The sequence below is a fragment of the Bufo gargarizans genome, chromosome 8 (genome assembly GCF_014858855.1).
Source record: "Bufo gargarizans isolate SCDJY-AF-19 chromosome 8, ASM1485885v1, whole genome shotgun sequence".
In the NCBI taxonomy this organism is placed as follows: Eukaryota; Metazoa; Chordata; class Amphibia; order Anura; family Bufonidae; genus Bufo; species Bufo gargarizans.
In genome coordinates this window covers 54,643,187-54,665,564 of record NC_058087.1, presented here as the reverse complement: position 1 = coordinate 54,665,564, position 22,378 = coordinate 54,643,187, and positions in this window count along the sequence as shown.

Below are 22,378 nucleotides of genomic sequence, written 5' to 3'. Positions count from 1 at the left end.
TCCTGAAAGAAGCAGATATCTGTGTTATTCTTTTTTAGCAGACGGATGACCTGAGAGCGCTTTTGTGGGGTGTTAAAGCCCCTGACATTGTATGTTGTACATTTAATTGACGACATTATTGCAAGAACTGGGTATCTTTGGAGCCTGTGAACTCCAGCCATACATATTGACCGTATCTAGGGAATGGACTAACAGCAGCACAACTACAGACTCCGTCAACATGACAGATATAACAGTATAATGGCTCCCACGCCAGCAACACCGCAGCAGGTCACTTAGCTGCAGTGAAGCGGGCGTGAGCAGCCACACAATTAGGCACATGTACCAGGTTTGTGCCAATGTGACCCTGGTAGGTGGGGGGGGGGGGTACAAGGTGAAACCACATTGAACAATGGTATCCACATTGCACCACCTGCAGGACTGGTGCCAAATAACATCCTACAAATAATGGTCTAAGTACCGATGCAAAAAATCTGCTCTGCAAGGTAAGGAATCTACCCTGCAAAACCCAACAAGAATGGGAACTTCTGCAAAACTTATGGCTGACAGGTATACTTGCAGACTCATGGTGTTGCATAGAACCGGCTGGAACCTATCCCTCCGTGGGATTTATGGAAAGTCACTCCTATGGAGTAGGTAGAGCTACTGGTCAGTCTCTAGGACTTCAAGTGTCTCTTGATCTGAGCTGATTCTTCTTCTTATGTGAAGCTTTGAGCCAGCTGGAGGCCTCAGGTAGTTCAGGCAGCTGTGATCCGATGTCAGCAGATGGCAGCCAGGATGGTACTTCTAGCGGATCCGTCTTTAACAGCTCCCAGGCAGCCTGGAGATCTTGTGGCAGGCGAATGGTACAGCGCTTCCCATCTACAGCGAATGTAAGGCCGAAGGGAAATAACCACTTATATGGCACTTTGTGGTGGCGCAGATGCTCTGTGAGGGGCCGCAGCGCCCTCCTTTTATTCAGGGTAGAGGACGCCAGGTCTTGATATATGGTGATTTTGGCACCTTCATACAGGATTTCTCTCCTGTTTCTGGCAGCCTGCATTAGCGCAGCGGTATCCACATACCTCAGTAGGCCGCATACAACGTCCCTGGGGTTCTCTGTCTCCTTTGGCTTCGGCCTAAGCGCCCTGTGGATGCGCTCAATCTGGATTTCGGCTGTGCCGGAGCTTCCCAGGAGAAGGGAAAAGATGGCGCCCGCAGCTTCTGATAGGCCCTCATGTGCGATGCTTTCAGGCAGACCACGGATGCGGAGGTTCTTCCTCCTATTCCGATTTTCTTGGTCTTCTATAAGTGAGTATGCTGTGTCCAGGGAGGCCGCTAGAGCCATGGTGTTGTCGCTCGCAGCTCTTATGTAAGTCGTGATGGCCGCCTGGTTGTCTTCCAGCGTTTCTACTCTCCCGCCAATGTGCTTCAGATCCGCCTTTATTTCTTGTAGCTCCTGCATTACCGGAGTGAGGGCCGCCGACAGCGCCTGCTGTATGAACTTTCTCGAGATCGGCGCAGCGTTCTGTGAAGCAGGGCATGCTTCGGTTATGGCCTCTTCCTCATCTTCCGATTCTCTGCCCCAATCGCTAGTTTCCGGCGGCGCCATCTTAGGGCCTGCCGGCGCTGGAGCTGGTGATTTCTTATTGAGGTATTTCTCCATATCGGAGGCGCCTTTCTCTAGTTTGTTGGCTTCAGCTTTCTCCTTGGGTATGTATCTACCCACTTTTCCCATTCTTGAGCGATTTAGACCGCAAAATTAACCAGTTTGCAGAGTGGTGAGGAGGAGAGCTCTCCTATACACGTCCGGCCAGGTCTGCAGCCAGGCTCCTATCTATAGTAGTTATATTCTTGTACATAGGAGCAGTATTATAGTAGTATATTCTTGTACATAGGAGCAGTATTATAGTAGTATATTCTTGTACATAGGAGTAGTATAGTAGTTATATTCTTGTACATAGGAGCAGTATTATAGTAGTTATTCTTGTACATAGGAGCAGTATTATAGTAGTTATATTCTTGTACATAGGAGCAGTATTATAGTAGTTATATTCTTGTATAGGAGCAGTATTATAGTAGTTATATTCTTGTACATAGGAGCAGTATTATAGTAGTTATATTCTTGTACATAGGAGCAGAATTATAGTAGTTATATTCTTGTACATAGGAGGCAGTATTATAGTAGTTATATTCTTGTACATAGGAGGCAGTATTATAATAGTTATATTCTTGTACATAGGAGCAGTATTATAGTAGTTATATTCTTGTACATAGGAGCAGTATTATAGTAGTATATTCTTGTATATAGGAGCAGTATTATAGTAGTTATATTCTTGTACATAGGAGCAGTATTATAGTAGTATATTCTTGTATATAGGAGCAGTATTATAGTAGTTATATTCTTGTACATAGGAGCAGTATTATAGTAGTTATATTCTTGTACATAGGAGCAGTATTATAGTAGTTATATTCTTGTACATAGGAGGTAGTATTATAGTAGTTATATTCTTGTACATAAGAGGCAGTATTATAGTAGTTATAGTCTTGTACATAGGAGCAGTATTATAGTAGTTATATTCTTGTACATAGGAGCAGTATTATAGTAGTTATATTCCTGTACATAGGAGCAGTATTATAGTAGTTATATTCTTGTTCATAGGAGGCAGTATTATAGTAGTTATATTCTTGTATATAGGGCACAGTATTATAAAAAAGAGGAATACACTTAGACTAGAATATATTTTTTCTGTCTGAATAAAACCTGAAATCTGTCCTTTTTTGTAATATAGAATATCTTTGGTAAACATTTGCTCTTTAACTTTCAAAGTGCTGAGAATTCTTACTGCATGCATGTAATGTATTGTGCTGCATTGCATTGTGTCAGTGGCAACATTCTTTCATTGTAGGTGTCTTTTTACTTTCTTTTAAATTAAAAGATCTGATGAAATCTTTCTAAGGCCTCTTCACATTTGATCATCGAGGAGGTGAATTCCACCAGTCTCTTATTAAACTGCAACCTTATGACTCATTTATTTGTCGAACAAGGACTCACTCCGTTAAATTAATGACCCCCAATAGAATATATGTTCCTATTATGGGGTCTATTGGATCGCAGGGAGGTTTCTTTGTGACGCATGTAAATAGTGCCTTAGATCCTTATTTTCAAAGCTTGCATTTTCCTTCCACGGATGTTTGTGTTTTGTTCCCCTCCTAACCAAGTGTTAACTTAATTGTGTTAAAGTATTTTTAGCCATTAATTAGCTGTAAATATTATATCTGAACATGTGTTACCGACACTTACTTTACTGCAAGCTGTCATCTACATATGGAGCATTAGCGGCAGCACCGAGATCTCACGTCTTTGATGTATTACTGTAGCTGAGCTCCTCAATCAGAGACGCTGCCAGCAGTAATCATTGTAATGCTACGAAACCAGCCACCTTGCAAAACAATGTCAATCTCAAGCAGCAACGTTCTGGAAGCTGCCAAGGCCGCCCAGTTCTAGAGGCAGCACATCGTGTTCTTCTTCATCAACAAAAACCTTAAGACCTTCTTTATTTGCCGAGTTTTATTAGTTGATACAAGTAAAGTCAGAACACAACTATTGTAGTGAAGTTGTTCAAAATAAAAACAATATTTGCTAATTCTGTAGACCCTCCTTAATTATGTAACTTGATACATCTGATGCATGGACCTGCACACTGGATACATAATAACTAGATATGGAAGTGTCCAATGCACATGAGAACATGGTAGACTGGTGTGTTCAATAAAAACATGGTAACATTTAATTCTTTGTGTGTTATTAGGTTAAGCAGACTGTGATTGTCTGTTGTTGTGACTTAGATGAAGATCAGATCACATTTTATGACCAATTTGTGCAGAAATCCATATCATTCCAAAGGGGTCACATACTTTTTCTTGCAACTGTACACAGACCTATTGAAATGAATGGGTCAGGATTCAGTCCGAATGCTATGTGTTCACAATACGCATCACATCTAGACAGAAGACTCACTTGCGTGGAAGAGGCCTTATACAGCTCTTAAAGGGGTTAGCCCACAAATATGCAGCTGTTTTCTACTCACTTATCTGGAGGACGTTGTTCGCTTTCTGTAGGCAGGCACCAGCTCCTCAAGCATCTGTATCTCTCAGGATGCATTATAATTCGCTCTAGTTAACTCATTCCTCCTCTGCATAGACACATTCCATCACGTATAGCCTTAGAGATATATATACCGTAGTATGTGATGTCCTAACAATCTCTTTCTCCACTGTCTAGAGAGATATAGCTACCATATATACCTCCATGAATTTAAAAGTAAGGATGAACTAAATATTAAAGGTGTCTGACCCGCTTCACTATTAAATCAGTACATCTGCAATGAGGGGAGCAGGGAAGCTACTGGGCATGAGTACAGGAGAAGGTGGACCAGAAGGAAAAACAGCAGGGGGTGCTACCAGAATCAAAAAGTCAAACAATATTTTTATTTCATGTATATGGCAACAATACTTTATTAGAAATGCCCTATTCATTGCATATGAATATTTTTTTATTTAATTAATTCAATTATTACCCAGAATGCAATAAGCTCCAGAGCTCCCTCTAGTGGTGGATACAGAAAGACAGTTTGATCCTACCACTCTTAAACTGCCTATCATTATTAGATATATGGCCAAACCCTCTGATTTTCACAGGACTGGCCAACCATCCATTGGGTATGGGGCCTCCTGATTCCACGCAGATGTTGTTCGAGATGAGAATGTAGGATTTTAACAGCAGTTGGTCTTGGGGAGACAATCTTCTAGTCAAGCATGCATGTGTCTGGAGGAACCCTAAGCATAATTAAGAGGCTCACCCTGTTGTCTTGTGCTAGGACAGATACAATGTTATATCACAGCTTAATGTGGAGGGATGCTGCCATTGGCATGTTTCTTTTATATCAGCCGCCAACTTCACCAGGGATGGAACAGTCATAAACTAGTGGAAACTGGAATGGCAATCCCCATATGAGAAAACTCTTCAGTACGGACCGGCTGCTCTTTTTGAGATTCATATTTTGGTTTCCACTTTTTTCTGAACATCTCCCTAATGGAAAATAAGCAATGCAAAATGTGTTGTGTGTCTGCTGCAGAATCCAAAGTCCAAGGGAACGTCCTTACTTTTGATTTTCTGGATTTGTAGTTTGAATGCTGCAGATCTGACCCTGGATTAGCTCAATTCAATGATGTCCACATGCAAAAACCCACCACGGTTTCCATCTGACAACCATGCCAAAAAGGAAAATTTATGTTCTTCACATCATATTGAAACCCATATGGAAAATCCACCCTGTGACCATGCCCTAAGAGGGCATTATGACTAGGTGGGGCTTTAAGGGGGCCACCATTACTGAATGCAGGGCACTGAAACACAGCTTCTTCCAAGATTATTTGTGGCCACTTTCTAAAAAAATATTTAAAATTTAATATCAAAGGAAACCTGAAGCTCCCTCGCTTGTTACCAGAGTACCTCAGTTCAGTGTCCCCCAGAGCCCATGGATTTTGTTAGGACATGCACAGATGAGATTCTACTTTAAATGACTGAATAAATCAATATAGAGGTGGAAATATTGTTCCACCTGGGCTTCTGGTCCAGCTGCACAGAGACCCAGAGATGGGGGAATTATGTCCCAACCATTGAGGAAGTTTTTGGGGCTGGACTGGATTCTGTGCTTGTATTCTGCTGGAGGGATGACTTAGATGTGGTGGGTCTGGATTTGGGATTCTGCTTGTCAGTGGTCAGAAGTCTATTGTCATTGCCCCCCCCCCCCCCCCCCACATTATAGCAGTACAACTATAAGTAATCTGATAACAGATCCTGCTGAGGTGCATCTGAATGCCCTCCATCATCTTGTCCAGTCACTTTGAAGTATATATCTAGAATAAGAAGATTTACAGCTCACATCACATCCAGCGGCCGAATGGTGACAAGAGTTCATTAGAGCCGAGATGATCAGTTTCCACAGAAAACTCAGAATGCAGCTGAAACATTACAGGGAATGAGGATTAAGCTGCACACATGATAATCAGCCACTGTCGGACCGCAGGAACGATGGACGATGCTATCTGCTGGTAATCCTGCTGTCTCCAATCTCCATTACTCATCCAATCACATGCGTTGCCTTCTCTGAGCCCAGAGACTGGAGCCAACTGCTTACTCATCCTGATCGAAGTAGCCCAGGACTAGATTCATGGCTTCACTCCATACTGTTCATTTACACTTCATTATGTGCTGGGCTGAAGCAACAGGAACAATGCCGATCATAACTAATATCTGCAGGGATGCAGAGATTGAGGCGGCACCTGGGCTCTGAAGAGCCACATGCAGGAGGATGGCAGTGCTATAGGCAGAACATGACTGTATGGGAAAACGGTCAAGGAGCATCAAGGTGTGAATCTAAAAAATAAATGTTGAGCCACCACTCTCTAAAAGTTAATCTCCTCCTTCAAACAGTATAGCTAACAATTCTGTGCTGAATAATGTAATAATATATGGATAAAGATCTTTTTTTTATACATATCTCCAGTTCCCCTGAACAGATAAGAGTTTGAGTGCAACGATCAACTGTCTTCCTGTATCCAACACTATATACAGATATATACAACCACCACTAGAAGGAGCTCGGGAGAGTTCTGCATACAGATATATATTGCCACCACTAGAGGGACCTAAGGAGATTACTACATACAGATATATACAGCCACCACTAGAGGGACCTAAGGAGATTACTACATACAGATATATACAGCCATCACTAGTGGGAGCTCAGAAGACTACTGCATACAGATATATACAGCCACCACTAGAGGGAGCTCAGGAGATTACTACATACAGATATATACAGCCACCACTAGAGGGAGTTCAGGAGATTACTGCATACAGATATATACAGCCACCACTAGAGGGAGCTCAGGAGATTACTATGTACAGATATATACAGCCACCACTAGAGGGAGCTCAGGAGCTTACTGCATACAGATATATACAGCCACCACTAGGGGGAGCTCAGGAGATTACTATATACAGATATGTACAGCCACCACAAGAGGGAGCTCAGGAGATTACTGCATACAGATATATACAGCCACCACTAGAGGGACCTAAGGAGATTACTACATACTGATATATACAGCCATCACTAGTGGGAGCTCAGAAGACTACTGCATACAGATATATACAGCCACCACTAGAGGGAGCTCAGCAGATTACTATGTACAGATATATACAGCCACCACTAGAGGGAGCTCAGGAGCTTACTGCATACAGATATATACAGCCACCACTAGAGGGAGCTCAGGAGATTACTGTATACAGATATATACAGCCATCACTAGAGGGAGCTCAGGAGATTACTACATACAGATATATACAGCCACCACTAGAGGGACCTAAGGAGATTACTACATACAGATATATACAGCCACCATTAGAGGGAGCTCAGGAGATTACTGACTACAGATATTTACAGCCATCACTAGAGGGAGCTCAGGAGATTACTACATACAGATATATACAGCCACCACTAGAGGGAGCTCAGGAGATTACTACATACTGATATATACAGCAACCACTAGAGGGACCTAAGGAGATTACTGCATACAGATATTTACAGCCACCACTACAGGGAGCTCCTTACTACATACAGATATATACAGCCACCACTACAGGGAGCTCAGGAGATTACTACATACAGATATATACAGCCATCACTAGAGGGAGCTCAGGAGATTACTACATACAGATATATACAGCCACCACTAGAGGGAGCTCAGCAGCTTACTGCATACAGATATATACAGTTACCACTAGAGGGAGCTCAGGAGATTACTACATACAGATATATACAGCCACCACTAGAGGGAGCTCAGGAGATTACTACATACTGATATATACAGTCACCACTACAGGGAGCTCAGGAGATTACTACATACAGATATATACAGCCACCACTAGAGGGAGCTCAGCAGCTTACTGCATACAGATATATACAGTGACCACTAGAGGGAGCTCAGGAGATTACTACATACAGATATATATAGCCACCCCTAGAGGGAGCTAAGGAGATTACTGCATACAGATATATACAGCCACCACTAGAGGGAGCTCAGCAGCTTACTGCATACAGATATACAGTGACCACTAGAGGGAGCTCAGGAGATTACTACATACAGATATATACAGCCACCACTAGAGGGAGCTCAGGAGATTACTACATACTGATATATACAGTCACCACTACAGGGAGCTCAGGAGATTACTACATACAGATATATACAGCCACCACTAGAGGGAGCTCAGGAGATTACTGCATACAGATATATACAGCCACCCCTAGAGGGAGCTCAGGAGATTACTGCATACAGATATATACAGCCACCATTAGAGGGAGCTCAGGAGATTACTATATACAGATATGTACAGCCACCACTAGAGGGACCTAAGGAGATTACTACATACAGATATATACAGCCACCACTAGAGGGACCTAAGGAGATTACTACATACAGATATATACAGCCATCACTAGTGGGAGCTCAGAAGACTACTGCATACAGATATATACAGCCACCACTAGAGGGAGCTCAGGAGATTACTACATACAGATATATACAGCCACCACTAGAGGGAGTTCAGGAGATTACTGCATACAGATATATACAGCCACCACTAGAGGGAGCTCAGGAGATTACTATGTACAGATATATACAGCCACCACTAGAGGGAGCTCAGGAGCTTACTGCATACAGATATATACAGCCACCACTAGGGGGAGCTCAGGAGATTACTATATACAGATATGTACAGCCACCACAAGAGGGAGCTCAGGAGATTACTGCATACAGATATATACAGCCACCACTAGAGGGACCTAAGGAGATTACTACATACTGATATATACAGCCATCACTAGTGGGAGCTCAGAAGACTACTGCATACAGATATATACAGCCACCACTAGAGGGAGCTCAGCAGATTACTATGTACAGATATATACAGCCACCACTAGAGGGAGCTCAGGAGCTTACTGCATACAGATATATACAGCCACCACTAGAGGGAGCTCAGGAGATTACTGTATACAGATATATACAGCCATCACTAGAGGGAGCTCAGGAGATTACTACATACAGATATATACAGCCACCACTAGAGGGACCTAAGGAGATTACTACATACAGATATATACAGCCACCATTAGAGGGAGCTCAGGAGATTACTGACTACAGATATTTACAGCCATCACTAGAGGGAGCTCAGGAGATTACTACATACAGATATATACAGCCACCACTAGAGGGAGCTCAGGAGATTACTACATACTGATATATACAGCAACCACTAGAGGGACCTAAGGAGATTACTGCATACAGATATTTACAGCCACCACTACAGGGAGCTCCTTACTACATACAGATATATACAGCCACCACTACAGGGAGCTCAGGAGATTACTACATACAGATATATACAGCCATCACTAGAGGGAGCTCAGGAGATTACTACATACAGATATATACAGCCACCACTAGAGGGAGCTCAGCAGCTTACTGCATACAGATATATACAGTTACCACTAGAGGGAGCTCAGGAGATTACTACATACAGATATATACAGCCACCACTAGAGGGAGCTCAGGAGATTACTACATACTGATATATACAGTCACCACTACAGGGAGCTCAGGAGATTACTACATACAGATATATACAGCCACCACTAGAGGGAGCTCAGCAGCTTACTGCATACAGATATATACAGTGACCACTAGAGGGAGCTCAGGAGATTACTACATACAGTTATATATAGCCACCCCTAGAGGGAGCTAAGGAGATTACTGCATACAGATATATACAGCCACCACTAGAGGGAGCTCAGCAGCTTACTGCATACAGATATATACAGTGACCACTAGAGGGAGCTCAGGAGATTACTACATACAGATATATACAGCCACCACTAGAGGGAGCTCAGGAGATTACTACATACTGATATATACAGTCACCACTACAGGGAGCTCAGGAGATTACTACATACAGATATATACAGCCACCACTAGAGGGAGCTCAGGAGATTACTGCATACAGATATATACAGCCACCCCTAGAGGGAGCTCAGGAGATTACTGCATACAGATATATACAGCCACCATTAGAGGGAGCTCAGGAGATTACTATATACAGATATGTACAGCCACCACTAGAGGGACCTAAGGAGATTACTACATACAGATATATACAGCCACCACTAGAGGGACCTAAGGAGATTACTACATACAGATATATACAGCCATCACTAGTGGGAGCTCAGAAGACTACTGCATACAGATATATACAGCCACCACTAGAGGGAGCTCAGGAGATTACTACATACAGATATATACAGCCACCACTAGAGGGAGTTCAGGAGATTACTGCATACAGATATATACAGCCACCACTAGAGGGAGCTCAGGAGATTACTATGTACAGATATATACAGCCACCACTAGAGGGAGCTCAGGAGCTTACTGCATACAGATATATACAGCCACCACTAGGGGGAGCTCAGGAGATTACTATATACAGATATGTACAGCCACCACAAGAGGGAGCTCAGGAGATTACTGCATACAGATATATACAGCCACCACTAGAGGGACCTAAGGAGATTACTACATACTGATATATACAGCCATCACTAGTGGGAGCTCAGAAGACTACTGCATACAGATATATACAGCCACCACTAGAGGGAGCTCAGCAGATTACTATGTACAGATATATACAGCCACCACTAGAGGGAGCTCAGGAGCTTACTGCATACAGATATATACAGCCACCACTAGAGGGAGCTCAGAAGATTACTGTATACAGATATATACAGCCATCACTAGAGGGAGCTCAGGAGATTACTACATACAGATATATACAGCCACCACTAGAGGGACCTAAGGAGATTACTACATACAGATATATACAGCCACCATTAGAGGGAGCTCAGGAGATTACTGACTACAGATATTTACAGCCATCACTAGAGGGAGCTCAGGAGATTACTACATACAGATATATACAGCCACCACTAGAGGGAGCTCAGGAGATTACTACATACTGATATATACAGCAACCACTAGAGGGACCTAAGGAGATTACTGCATACAGATATTTACAGCCACCACTACAGGGAGCTCCTTACTACATACAGATATATACAGCCACCACTACAGGGAGCTCAGGAGATTACTACATACAGATATATACAGCCATCACTAGAGGGAGCTCAGGAGATTACTACATACAGATATATACAGCCACCACTAGAGGGAGCTCAGCAGCTTACTGCATACAGATATATACAGTTACCACTAGAGGGAGCTCAGGAGATTACTACATACAGATATATACAGCCACCACTAGAGGGAGCTCAGGAGATTACTACATACTGATATATACAGTCACCACTACAGGGAGCTCAGGAGATTACTACATACAGATATATACAGCCACCACTAGAGGGAGCTCAGCAGCTTACTGCATACAGATATATACAGTGACCACTAGAGGGAGCTCAGGAGATTACTACATACAGATATATATAGCCACCCCTAGAGGGAGCTAAGGAGATTACTGCATACAGATATATACAGCCACCACTAGAGGGAGCTCAGCAGCTTACTGCATACAGATATATACAGTGACCACTAGAGGGAGCTCAGGAGATTACTACATACAGATATATACAGCCACCACTAGAGGGAGCTCAGGAGATTACTACATACTGATATATACAGTCACCACTAAAGGGAGCTCAGGAGATTACTACATACAGATATATACAGCCACCACTAGAGGGAGCTCAGGAGATTACTGCATACAGATATATACAGCCACCCCTAGAGGGAGCTCAGGAGATTACTGCATACAGATATATACAGCCACCATTAGAGGGAGCTCAGGAGATTACTGACTACAGATATTTACAGCCATCACTAGAGGGAGCTCAGGAGATTACTACATACAGATATATACAGCCACCACTAGAGGGAGCTCAGGAGATTACTACATACTGATATATACAGTCACCACTACAGGGAGCTCAGGAGATTACTACATACAGATATATACAGCCACCACTAGAGGGACCTAAGGAGATTACTACATACAGATATATACAGCCACCGTTAGAGGGAGCTCAGGAGATTACTGACTACAGATATTTACAGCCATCACTAGAGGGAGCTCAGGAGATTACTACATACAGATATATACAGCCACCACTAGAGGGAGCTCAGGAGATTACTACATACTGATATATACAGTCACCACTACAGGGAGCTCAGGAGATTACTGCATACAGATATATACAGCCACCACTAGAGGGACCTAAGGAGATTACTACATACAGATATATACAGCCATCACTAGAGGGAGCTCAGGAGATTACTACATACAGATATATACAGCCACCACTAGAGGGAGCTCTGGAGATTACTGCAAACAGATATATACAGCCACCACTAGAGGGAGCTCAGGAGATTACTACATACAGATATATACAGCCACCCCTAGAGGGATCTCAGCAGATTACTGCATACAGATATATACAGCCACCACTAGAGGGAGCTCAGCAGCTTACTGCATACAGATATATACAGTGACCACTAGAGGGAGCTCAGGAGATTACTACATACAGATATATACAGCCACCACTAGAGGGAGCTCAGGAGATTACTACATACTGATATATACAGTCACCACTAGAGGGAGCTCAGGAGATTCCTACATACAGATATATACAGCCACCACTAGAGGGAGCTCAGCAGCTTACTGCATACAGATATATACAGTGACCACTAGAGGGAGCTCAGGAGAGTACTACATACAGATATATACAGCCACCCCTAGAGGGAGCTCAGGAGATTACTGCATACAGATATATACAGCCACCACTAGAGGGAGCTCAGGAGATTACTAAATACAGATATATACAGCCACCACTAGAGGGAGCTCAGGAGACTGCTACATACTGATATATACAATCACCACTACGGGGAGCTCAGGAGATTACTACATACAGATATATACAGCCACCACTAGAGGGACCTAAGGAGATTACTACATACAGATATATACAGTCATCACTAGAGGGAGCTCAGGAGATTACTACATACAGATATATACAGCCACCACTAGAGGGAGCTCTGGAGATTACTGCAAACAGATATATACAGCCACCACTAGAGGGAGCTCAGGAGATTACTACATACAGATATATACAGCCACCACTAGAGGGAGCTCAGAAGCTTACTGCATACAGATATATACAGTGACCACTAGAGGGAGCTCAGGAGATTACTGCTAGTGTTGAGCACAAATATTGAAATAGCGAATTTTTATCACAAATATCACCACTTCGAGAATTTGCAAATATTTAGAATATAGTGCTATATATTCAGTATATAGAATATTCAGCATTTTTTTCCATCTGAACACGATTCCTCTCTGCTTCTTGCTTGTGGGCCAATGAGAAGGAAGCAATGTCAAGTACACAACAATACATAGTGCACCAATCAGTAATCTGTATTCAGACCTGCTAAAATGTGAAGTTGCACGTAGTGCGAAAAATATTCTAATCACTGCTGATCGTGAATATATTGGTGCACATGACTTTATCTGCATAAAAATCTATTCTAATGTTCTGCCGTGCCAACCATTTTCTCCAGTCTCAGGAAACTTATACCAGCTTGAAAAATGTTGCCAAAGTGACTCACGCCTGTATTTCGCATTACGAATTCGCATTAAGCGATTTTTACATTGCCGATTTATCACATTCAATAAAATAATCTCGAATTCTCGAAATTAGCAAATATATGACGAATATTCTACAAAATATTTGTAAAATATTGTGATTTCACTATTCACTGCTCATTACTAATTACTGCATACAGATATTTACAGTGACCACTAAATGGAGCTCAGGAGATTACTACATACAGATATATACAGCCACCACTAGAGGGAGCTCAGGAGATTACTGCATACAGATATATACAGCCACCACTAGAGGGAGCTCAGGAGATTACTACATACAGATATATACAGCCACCACTAGAGGGAGGTCAGGAGATTACTACATACAGATATATGCAGCCACCATGAGAGGGAGCTCAGATTACTGCACACAGAAATATATCTCCACCACTAGAGGGAAATCAAGAGATTACTGCATACAGATACTGTATATACAGCCACCACTAGGGAGAGCGCAGTAAATTACTTCATGCAGATATATACAGTGACCACTAGAGGGAGATCAGGAGTTTACTACATACAGATATTTACAACCACTACTAGAGGGAGCCCAGCAGCTAACTGCAACCAGATAGACATATATATATATATATATATATATATATATATATATATATATAACCACCACTAGAGGGAGCTCAGGAGATTACTGCATACAGATATATACAGTGACCACTAGAGGGAGCTCAGGAGATTACTATATACAGATATATAACTCCACCACTAGAGGAAGTTCAGGAGATTACTGCATACAGATATATACAGTGACCACTAGAGGGAGATCAGATTACTGCATACATAAATATACAGTCTCCACTAGAGGGAGCTCAGGAAACTATTGCATACAGATATATACAACACCACTAGAGGGATCTCAGGAGATTACTGCATACAGATACATTCAGCCTTTACTAGGGGGAACTAAGGAGATTACTGGATACAGATATATACAGCGTTCACTAGGAGGAACTCAGGAGATTACTACATACAGATACACACAGCAACCACTAGAGTGAACTCAGGAGATTACAACATACAGATATATACAGCTACCACTAGAGGGAGCTCAGGAGTCTACTGCATACAGATATATACAGCCACCACTAGAGGGAGCTCAGGAGATTACTGCATACAGATATATACAGCCACCACTAGAGGGAGCTCAGGAGATTACTACATACAGATATATACTGCCACCAATAGAGGGAGCTCAGAAGATTACTACAAACAGATATATACAGCCACCAATACAGATATATACAGTCACTATTAGAGGGGGTTCTGGAGCTTACGGCATACAAAAATATACAGTCACCACTAGGGGGAGCTCAGGAGATTACTACATACAGATATATACAGCCACCACTAGAGGGAGTTCAGGAGATTACTGCATACAGATATATACAGCCACAACTAGAGGGAGCTCAGGAGATTACTACAAACAAATATATACAGTCACCACTAGAGGGAGCTCAGGAGATTACTACATACAGATATATACTGCCACCAATAGAGGGAGCTCAGAAGATTACTACAAATAGATATATACAGCCACCACTAGGGAGAGCTCAGGAGATTATTGTATACAGATATATACAGCCACCACTAGAGGGAGCTCAGGAGATTACTACATACAGATATATACTGCCACCAATAGAGGGAGCTCAGAAGATTACTACAAACAGATATATACAGCCACCAATACAGATATATACAGTCACTATTAGAGGGGGTTCTGGAGCTTACGGCATACAAATATATACAGTCACCACTACAGGGAGCTCAGGAGATTACTACATACATATATATACAGCCACCACTAGAGGGAGCTCAGGAGATTACTGCATACAGATATATACAACCACCACTAGAGAGAGCTCAGGAGATTACTACATACAGATATATACAGCCACCACTAGAGGGAGCTCAGGAGATTACTACATACAGATATATACAGTCACCACTAGAGGAAGCTCAGGAGATTACTACATACAGATATATACAGCCACCACTAGAGGGAGTTCAGGAGATTACTGCATACAGATATATACAGCCACCTCTAGAGGGAGCTCAGGAGATTACTGCATACAGATATATACAGCCACCACTAGAGGGAGCTCAGGAGATTACTACAAACAAATATATACAGTCACCACTAGAGGGAACTCAGGAGATTACTACATACAGATATATACAGTCACCACTAGAGGGAGCTCAGGAGATTACTACATACAGATATAAACAGCCACCACTAGAGGGAGCTCAGCAGCTTACTGCATACAGATATATACAGTGACCACTAGAGGGAGCTCAGGAGAGTACTACATACAGATATATACAGCCACCCCTAGAGGGAGCTCAGGAGATTGCTACATACAGATATATGCAGGCACTTTTACATATCGTTAGTACAGCTTTATGCTATTATGTTATTGTCACTGGTTCCAAGAGAAATTAAACTGATCAGAGAGGATATTAGAAGAAAAGATAAAAATAATTATATTAAAGTTATATTTATATTGGTGTAGTATAATTAACCACTTCAGCCACCGTGATGTACCAGTACATCACGGCAGCTAAGGTAATGTATGGAGCGGGCTGCTGTGTTGAGCCCGATCCATATGTGCCAGGTGCCGGCTGTATAATACCGCAATTACAGGGAATGGCGATCTATTTGAACACCAGTTAACCCCTCAGATGTCACAATAAAATATAATTGCATCTGTGAAGTAAGGCAGAGGGATGGGGCTCCCTTTACCTTCTGATTGGAGCACCTGCAGTGAAAATGTGGGGCTATAATCAGTTACTATGGCAGCCTAAATGCTTCAGAAGCTTCCCAGCCTGCAATGATTAGCTCCCTGCAAAGCTGTGCACAAAGTACAGTTCAGTAGAGAGCATATCAAAATCCCAATCACCCTAATAGAATCTTTATTAGGGTGAATGGGACAAGGGATGAAAAGTTCTCAGGTACTAGCCCCCAAAAGGAGTTAAAAGTTAATATTAAAGTTTTTAGATATTAAAAATAAAAGTTTAAAAAATTAAAAAAGTAACATTAAAAGTTTAAAATCACCCCACTCCCCCTCCCTTTCCTAATTTCACATATAAAATTAGGACAGAGAGTGGTGATTTAAACGAAATAAAAATACCATGTATTTTCATATATGAAAGTGTCTGAAGTATTAAAGTATTTTAAAAAGTTCCCCGTGCAGAGAACAGAAAAAAAAGCTATTCTGTGTTTATATTTTTTTTAAAAGTATTAAAAATATATATATAAGTTTGGTATCACTGCATTCATATTGAGCTGCAGAATAAAGCCATCATGTCATTGTTAGTGCACAAGTAAATGCCTTGGTGTCAAAACACCCCAAAACCTTGGCGGAATTTGTTTTTGTTTTTCAATTTAACCCCACAATTATTTTTTTTCCCATTTTCCAACAACTTATCCCACAGAAAATAAGCCATCATATGGCTATGTTAATGAATTAATAAAAGTTATGGCTATTGGAATATGGCGAGAAAAAAATGAAAATGCAAAACCAAAATGGGGCCCGGTACTTAAGGTGTTATTAGTATTAATGAGCTGTTAAAGATTAAGGGGGTCATTAATAAAGCCCTGCTCTGACGGATCAGCCAAAGTTGTGGAGAGGCGCAGGCCTCTCCATAACTTCGGTGGATTCTCTGCTGCTTCAAAATTTTAAGGATTTCTTGCTGTCTTACAATTAGACAGGATGTTGAAACCATTGGAACTTAAAGGGGTTGTCCCATGAAACATATTCTACAGTTTTCACACCAGCACCTGGATCTAAATATTTTTGCAATTGCATGTAATTAAGCATTCAGCATAGCCACTGGGTTATACAATAAACTGTATCTGTATAGCGCCACCTGCTGTTTGTTTATTTCCTTATTTCTTTGTCCTGCTCACTGAGATGGCCGCACATGCTCAGTTTCATCCTTCAACTGCCTCCTGAGCTGTGATAGGGAGATCACGGACATGTCCCTGAGCTGTGATAGGGAGAGCATGGACATGCCCCCCGAGCTGTGATAGGGAGAGCATGGACACGCCCCCCGAGCTGCAGCAGAAAATACACGCCCTCTGAGCTGTCAGCTTGATATAAATCTAGCAGAGCAATGATTGGGGAGATCGCTGGATCCATGTGAGGTGCAGGGCTGGTTCTGGCTTTGTTAGAGATTGTCATGTCCTATAGGAGGTCTGATTTTCATTTTTTACATTAGTAATGGGATCACCCCTTCAAGTAATTGGTTCGAAAGCCCCAAAATGTCACAGAAGATAATAGAAAATGAAGGTTTAAGGGGAAAAAAGCTGATAACTAAGACATAAAACAAGTCCTTACACAATCAGGAATAGCTGCTCACTAGCCACTAATCCAGCTATATTACCAGAGAAGTGGCCTAGATTGGTTGGATCCGAGTCAACCTACGATGGGTCAGAAAACACCACTGTTTGTGGACACTATTGTATCCTGAGGGAGCACTGTAGCTAATTGTTTGTTAGATAGTTTGATGCCTTTGCTTTCCCACCAGCATTATTACAGGCCAGTGCCTTATAACAGGTCAGCTCTCCACCACTGGAAACGCTTCCATTATTGATCCGTTACTGTAATTTATCTCTTGTTACCCTCCCCCACTGAGCAGTAATTGTTATTTCAGGTGTTTACACCTTGTCTCATAGTCAACATATGTGATGGTGTGCATGCGCAGTGTTTCTCCTTCACCTATATCCAGAGCTCCCCCTATTGGTGAAATCAGATACTAGGGGGCACATAAGACCGACATTTGACGCCAGTCTTAATAAGCTCCTGCACTGGCGCTGGCCTCTACATAACCTTGGCGCACCCACCGCTGGTCATATCTACGCCAGCTTCCTTGCTGTCTTACATTTAGACCAGTTTCTACGCCTAAACCAGGAGTAGAAAATGATAGATGCGATGGGCCTGCCGACCCATCCCCTTCCCTGCCCAACCCACCCTTTTTTTAGACCTGGCGTGAGCGGGAAATAAGTTGCAGATTCTGCCGCAACATGACATGTGACAGAAGGTGCGCCAGATATACACCACAAAAGTGGCGCATATCTGTTAGTAAATGACCCCCTAAGATTCTAATGCAAATGTATAAGATATAACTTTCACCAAAAACTGGATCTCTACATCACATCCGTAGTTTACATCAGTGGATCAGTGTTTACTAAGTATTGGATGTTGCTCAGGTTTCCTTAGTACGGATGTAGCAGAGCTAGGCGCCATTGCCACAGAGCGGACTTATTTGGATGAATTTCTATGTATAGTTTTCCAGGAAGTTGCAGGAAGACCTCCTACATCTACTACATTAACTGTTATCTGTGGTGTTACATAGGACTGCAGGTGACATCTACTGCATTACCTGTACTCGGAGAGTTATCACTGAGTTATCTGTGATGTTACATAGGACTGCAGGTGACATCTACTAAATAAACCTGTAATCAGAGAGTTATCACTGAGTTATCTGTGGTGTTACATAGGACTGCAGGTGACATCTACTACATTATCTGTACTCGGAGAGTTATCACTGAGTTATCTGTGGTGTTACATAGGACTGCAGACATATACTATATTATCTGTACTCAGAGAGTTATCACTGTGTTATCTGTGATGTTACATAGGACTGCAGGTGACATCTACTAAATTATCTGCATTCAAAGAGTTATCACTGTGTTATCTGTGGTGTTACATAGGACTGTAGGTGACATCTACTACATTACCTGAACTCGGAGAGCTATCTCTGTGTTATCTGTGGTGTTACATAGGACTGCAGGCAACATCTACTACATTATCTGTATTCAGAGATTTATCACTGAGTTATCTATGGTGTTACATAGGACTGCAGACATCTAGAATATTATCTGTACTCAGAGAGTTATTGCTGTGGTATCTGTGGTGTTACATGGGACTGCAGGTGACATCTACTACATTACGTGAACTCGGAGACTTATCTCTGTGTTATATGTGGTGTTACATAGGACTGCAGGTGACATCTACTACATTATCTGTACTCGGAGAGTTATCACTGAGTTATCTATGGTGTTACATAGGACTGCAGGCAACATCTACTACATTATCTGTACTCAGAGAGTTATCACTGTTATCTGTGATGTTACATAGGACTTCAGGAGACATCTACTACATTATCTGTACTCAGAGAATTATCACTGTGTTATCTGTGGTGTTACATAGGACTGCAGGAGACATCTACTACATTATCTGTACTCAAAAAATTATCATTGTGTTATCTGTGGTGTTACATAGGACTGCAGGAGACATCTACTACATTATCTGTACTCGGAGAGTTATCACTGAGTTATCTGTGGTGTTACATAGGACTGCAGGTGACATCTACTACATTATCTGTACTCGGAGAGTTATCACTGTGTTATCTGTGGTGTTACATAGGACTGCAGGAGACATCTACTACATTATCTGTACTCAAAAAATTATCATTGTGTTATCTGTGGTGTTACATAGGACTGCAGGAGACATCTACTACATTATCTGTACTCAGAGAGTTATCACTGAGTTATCTGTGGTGTTACATAGGACTGCAGGTGACATCTACTACATTATCTGTACTCGGAGAGTTATCACTGAGTTATCTGTGGTGTTACATAGGACTGCAGACATATACTATATTATCTGTACTCAGAGAGTTATCACTGTGTTATCTGTGATGTTACATAGGACTGCAGGTGACATCTACTAAATTATCTGCATTGAAAGAGTTATCACTGTGTTATCTGTGGTGTTACATAGGACTGCAGGTGACATCTACTACATTACCTCAACTCGGAGAGCTATCTCTGTGTTATCTGTGGTGTTACATAGGACTGCAGACATATACTATATTATCTGTACTCAGAGAGTTATTGCTGTGTTATCTGTGGTGTTACATGGGACTGCAGGTGACATCTACTACATTACCTCAACTCGGAGAGCTATCTCTGTGTTATCTGTGGTGTTACATAGGACTGCAGGCAACATCTACTACATTATCTGTATTCGGAGATTTATCACTGGGTTATCTATGGTGTTACATAGGACTGCAGACATCTACAATATTATCTGTACTCAGAGAGTTATCACTGTTATCTGTGATGTTACATAGGACTTCAGGAGACATGTACTACATTATCTGTACTCAGAGAATTATCACTGTGTTATCTGTGGTGTTACATAGGACTGCAGGAGACATCTACTACATTATCTGTACTCAAAAAATTATCATTGTGTTATCTGTGGTGTTACATAGGACTGCAGGAGACATCTACTACATTATCTGTACTCAGAGAGTTATCACTGTGTTATCTGTGGTGTTACATAGGACTGCAGGTGGTATCTACTACATTATCTTTGTGATGACTAGAATTATGTTCACAAGTAAGATATCAGAAGATACTCTATAGAGTAATACACAGAAAGGTGTCGATGTTACAGCACATTGCAAATTACTGGGGTATTGTTAACATCTAAGAAAATGTGAAGTAATAGTCAGTTCCTGAGGGACGTGGAGCCGCCCGACCCCGGGCATCAGTCCGGCTACATTTACTCTATGAAGACGAGAGCGCCACAATTTCTACATTGCAGCAAGCTGTCTGCGATCCTGCTGCGCTAGCCCCGGCGGATAGACAGCGGCAGCTCCTCGGCTCCAGAGGACTTCACCACTCAGGGAAATGGATGCAGCCAATTAATACTTTTGTTTAATGAAGTAACGGCAGGAATGTAATACACGGGAGCTGTGCAAGGAATAAGGACCCCGGAAATATCAGAGGCTGACGCTCTCCTCGTCCATTTCTCCAGCAATTACAAGCCGAAGTACAAATGTACAGTATAGACAGACAGATAGGTAGATAGATAGATAACTTCATACATTAGATAGATATGGCATAGACAGACAGATAGACAGATGGCTAGATAGATGGTAAATAGATAGATGTATAGACAATAGATAGATAGACTACTGACAGCTGTCATATCTATCTATCTAGTATCTATCTATTATTATTCATCTATCTTATATCTCTCCTACTATTAGCCCAGTAATATTTGCTTGCAGACACTGATTTGACCCCATGCCCTCTCTAGGTTTAGCAGCTTTCGGTGCTCACGCAGTAAATGGACTCCTGGATGTCCAGTAGCTCGTCCTAGAGTACCCCTTTAGTACCAGTATGTGTGAGCTATGACATTAATTAGTTCGGTGCCTTACATGCAATCTAATAGACAGAAGGAAACTGCTCTTAGGGTGGCGGTGCCCCGCCTTACCTATCGGACCCCCGCACAGATGCACAGGTTGCACCAATGTCATGCCCTTTTAGTGCAGCCCCCTATCACACTTTGGGTAACAGTCAGTGCTAATATTTTCCCAGTCCAGTCTCGTGGTTTGCACGCATTCGCTCTCCTCCTCTGACTTAAGATAAAAAGCTTCTCTTATTTCCCCCTTGTGCGGTGGATACTTTATCCACTGTGTAATCTCTTCTCTGTGTTTTCCTTGTGGTTTGTTGAATTTTAGATGATC